Here is a 4,640-nt window from a genome sequence, read left to right as displayed (position 1 = left end):
GGCGTGGCGTGGCCTAAGAAAAAACAAGAGGCGCTTAGCAGGATCTGAGGGTGGCTCTCTGACGTCAAAATGCCACCCATGTGGAGGGTCAGTGGTCCTATCCAGTCTTAACCAGCTCAGCTCAAACTAGACACAGCTGACTCCAAGCTCCTGGAAGACAACTCGGGGAAACATCTTATTGTGGAGGCTCCGTGCTGCTTGGTTGACTGCAAGTCTTAAATGACCTTGATTAGTGAAGGCAGGTGAAATGGGTTTGACCAATAATCACCCAGTTTTACCCCCCCCCATCTTTACATCATTCCTCCATCTCGAGGGAAGAGGGGGCGATGACTGAATGTAATTCCTGCCGAGAAGAGGCATAGGGCTAACACAGCACTGTATTCAATGAACCAACTATACTCCAATTAAAAAAACAAAAGCATAGGGCTAACCAAAGCTTCAGGAATGCAACTGTTTAGTGCTCACTTGAAAACACTCTCTTGTTCCCACTTTCAAGTTGATCCCAAGAAACAGATACCACCTACGTGCCAGCAGTCATAGGCCCAAGATTGATCACTGAAACGGCGGACAAATACGTACCCTGAGGGGGCACACACTGTTAAAATGCAGGCTTATTTTAGGGATTTTATCTAGGACAAGGTCAAGCCAGTTATCAGTATCTTACCTTTTTACATATTGGAGAGTCCCAATCATTATCAGTTTGGCTGAAACACTTAAATATGGAAGGAACACAGGCTGGGGAAAAATAAGTATGTTTTCTGTCCTCACCTAATATAACCTTGACCGGGGTAGACTACAGTCTTTTTTTTTTTTTACATCTGAGGTCCCAAGGACCAAATTTCACCTTAGACAAGGAAAAACACGACAGGAAATTCTGTTGAGTAGCCTAATCTGATATGTTACAGTGAGGTTAGGGACAGTCAAAAAATTAATGACAGGTACTTCCCTGGTGGTCCAGTGGTTAAGACTTCATGCTTCCCATGCAGGGGGCTCAGTTTCAATCCCTGGTTGGGAAACTAAGATCCCACATGCCTCCTGGTGCAGCCAAAACAAATAATTAAAAAAATAAAAATTAATGACAGGCAGGATCAAGGGGTCAGCATGATCAAATACAGAAAAAGGTTTTGGATGAAATATCCAACAGCTAGAGAGAGTACCTGCTTTTGCCCAAGTATGAGAAGTCCTAATCATTGAATTGTCCTTGCAAGCCTTAATTTCTTTTTCTGGCTTCTTTCTGAAAAGCCGCTTAAGATCTGTTAGGGGTTCACCTGCCCACTGGGAGAGGTCAGTGTAGGGGGTCTGGAGCCAGCCAAGGCTTGGACGATCTCGGTCGACAGTTCTCCTCTGCAGTATGGTTTCCATTTCCCATCACGTTCCACACAAGGTCCAGTCTAGGGACAATGAAGCTGGTCTTCCGGATGTTTACTCTTCCAAGATTTCAGTCTAGAGGGTCATCTCCTCCAAGAGCTTCCTAACATGGTTTTGCCACGAATCCAAAGTTGGGGATCGAAATGCAGCAGAACCCAGCTATTCCCCGGAATCCCCACAATTGCCTCCTGATAGTGGAAACTGCAACCCCGGCTAGAGCGTCCCTTCTGTCAGGGAGCAAGTCTCTCTGTCCTTATGAGAGTTCAAAACCCAAGTATTTAACAGAGGGCAGAGAACTACGCCCTTTTCTTGGACACCTTATAGCTTCATTCAGTCATAAAGTTCAAAATCAAAACTGCATTCTGGCCTCAGGTGTCCTTTGTTTTACTGGCAATCAGAACGATACCATCCACATACTGGAACAGGGCTCCCTCGTTTAGTTGAAGGGCCTTCAAATATTTCGCCAGGATTTCTACAAACATCATGGGGGAATTTTTAAGTCCCTCAGGACTTCCTGTCCAGCCACACTGTTGTTTTACCCTTGTATCTAGATCTTCCCGTTAAAAGCAAACCATTCTTGGGGTTCAAATCTCAAGGGTATGCAAAACAAACAAACCCCCAAACCTCCTTCAAATCCAGTTCAGTAAACCACCAAAATCTCTGGTGAGCAGTAGTGACGAGAGTGTACGGATTAGGGACTACTGGATGAGTATCTTCCACAATTCGATTAATTGCTTTTAAGTAATGCACAAACCAATATTCATCTCTACCTGGTTCTAGACTAGTAAAACTGGAGTATAAGGTGACTCGCAGGGACGCGTTAAATCATATTCGAGGAAGGCTGTTAGCAGGGGATGAATTCCATGCTTTGCCTGCTCCTTCACTGGGTACTGCATGAAATTTGCAATTTTTGCCCCAGGGCTGAGCCTCAGCTGTACGGGTGGAGCTGTCTTTGCTTTTCCCAGCCTCCCATCTGCCCAGACCTCTGGACTCACCTTCTGCAGTACCTCTTCCAGAATGGCTGCCGGCTGTTCCCTTTGAGGTCGGAGCAATAGAGCCTGCGATGTACAAGCTGCTCTGGTGGAATTGTGGTGTCCACTCCTCCAGGTGCAAAGGTAACCTTGGCATTTAGTTGGTAAATCTCATCCCGGAAGGGGACTGGGGCATTCAGGCTTGTCCAGAAAGCTATGCTTCAGATGGGCCCTCCTCCACCTGAGAGTCTAGCAGCTGGAGAAAAGGCTTTTTCAGGGTTTCTCCGGACACCCCAGTTGCTAACATAAGACACAGAACAAAATTTAGTAAGTTTTGTATTTTAAACCGAGTAAGTGGCCCCCTGCCATAATCACCCAGGGCTCCATATGGGAGATACTGAGACAGTCGGGATTTAAAGGAGCCTCTGGGCCCTGTCTTTCGTGGTCACTGTCTTTGTCAGTTAACTCTGGCATCTGATGTGCCACCTGTTTACCTTCTTCAAGAGTCTTACTGGGCTTCCCTGGTGTCGCAGTGGTTGAGAGTCCGCCTGCCGATGCAGGGGTCACGGGTTTGTGCCCCGGTCCGGGAAGATCCCACATGCCGCGGAGCGGCTGGGCCCGTGAGCCATGGCCGCTGAGCCTGCGCGTCCAGAGCCTGTGCTCCGCAACAGAGAGGGCACAGCAGTAAGAGGCCCACGTACCGCAAAAAAAAAAAAAAAAATACCGATGAAAAAATATTTTCCATTATCTCTGGGTCATCTCTGGAAGGTGGCACACTGCCCTTTCAAGGAAATAAATCCGAAGTTGCCAAGGGGGGATGGACCCAGATCCACCCCCTCAGCTGCCCAGTCTCAGTGGCCACACCCCACCTGGGACTTACCTGAATGGATACTGCCCTGCCTGAGAATGGGTAGCTCCCTGGCCAAATCCAGTTCCCTGCAGGGTATGAGCGTGTAGACCATGCCCACTTCTCCATCCTCAGAGACTGGGAGGGCACCCTCCCCCCCCAAGCCGGAGGCTGTGGCTCAGGCAGCAGCAGCGAAAGAGCAGGGGCGCCATCATATGGGGGCGGGGGAAGAGCAGTCGGGGTGCCCAGCTGAGCCCACAGCAAGTCCGCCTCCTCCTAATCAAGCAAACCAGGTTTCTTTGCCTTCCCTTCCTGTTGGGCCTTCATCTTCTCTGCATGTGCTTTATTTTGATACAATAAGGTAGAAGACTGTACATAAGGTACTTCATCCCATTTTTCTTCCCATTTACAAAATAAATCTAGTTGCAAACTTGTACTGTAACCTAAGGATCCATTTTTAGGCCATTATGCTCCAGAGTCTAAAGGATATCGTGGAACAAACAAACCAGACCAAAAACAAGACCGATCCCAGCGCCCCGGGCCTGCAACCCAGGTATGGAGCACCTGAGCAGCTGGAACCTTTTCTATTTTCTACCAAAATCCTGCCAGGTGGGCCTCCACCCTCCCCCCCCCCCCCCCCCCCCCAATCCGGACGGGAATGCCAAACAACCTAGGCACAGGCGTGTTACTCACCCAGAAGACGTCTTCCAAACCCAAAACCGTTTCTTTGCTGCGAAACAAAACTAGGCGCCGGAGGCCCGCAGCGTCTCACTGAGGAAACCCGGGGCACAGTCCCCGGAACAGAAGGATGAGGCAGCTGCTTGGACTCAAAATACCAGCAAGGGGCCGACCAGCCACGGGCGAAAGGTCCGTCTGGACTCACCCCCGGCCGGCTCACCATCTTTGTCCCCGAACCTTCTGCGCGACGTGCAGCAGGCCAAACCGCTGAGACGCCGAGGTTTGCAGCACAGAGGGCTTAGTCCACAAGGCAGCCACGCGGGGAGACAGAAGAGAAAGGCTCAGACCCGCCTCCCGGAAGGCAAGATGCTCGGGGTATATTATGGGATGACCAATAAAGCAGCAGGGTGGTCCGAGGCGTGGGGAGCGCGGGGATAGGTGATTGCGAAAAGGCGTGGCCATCGTCATCCTGAGCAGGTGTGGCTCAGCTACAGGCCTCTGCACCTTCAAAACTGGAGGGTGGGAATTCCCTGGCGGACCAGCGGTTGGGACTCTGCGCTGCCACTGCAGGGGGCACGGGTTCCATCCCTGGTCGGAGAACTAACATCCTGCAAGCGGCGTGGCGTGGCCTAAGAAAAAACAAGAGGCGCTTAGCAGGATCTGAGGGTGGCTCTCTGACGTCAAAATGCCACCCATGTGGAGGGTCAGTGGTCCTATCCAGTCTTAACCAGCTCAGCTCAAACTAGACACAGCTGACTCCAAGCTCCTGGAAGACA

General features: G+C 50.4%; 1 long non-coding RNA gene across 1 annotated transcript; it reads right to left on the bottom strand.

The window, feature by feature from the left end:
- Positions 1-614: 614 nt before the first annotated feature.
- LOC113617125 (uncharacterized) lies at positions 615-2,922 on the bottom strand. The gene is made up of 2 exons (XR_003431520.1): positions 2,364-2,922; positions 615-1,840 (listed from the first exon to the last, which is right to left on the bottom strand). It is a non-coding gene; the product is annotated as an uncharacterized LOC113617125 (long non-coding RNA).
- Between the last annotated feature and the right edge of the window lie 1,718 nt (positions 2,923-4,640).

Source organism: Aethalodelphis obliquidens, unplaced genomic scaffold (assembly GCF_003676395.1).
Source record: "Aethalodelphis obliquidens isolate GAN/ISIS:26980383/991018 unplaced genomic scaffold, ASM367639v1 scaffold1938, whole genome shotgun sequence".
Taxonomy (NCBI): domain Eukaryota; kingdom Metazoa; phylum Chordata; class Mammalia; order Artiodactyla; family Delphinidae; genus Aethalodelphis; species Aethalodelphis obliquidens.
Note: the sequence above shows the minus strand (reverse complement) of the source record. Positions and strands in the feature narration are given on the sequence as shown.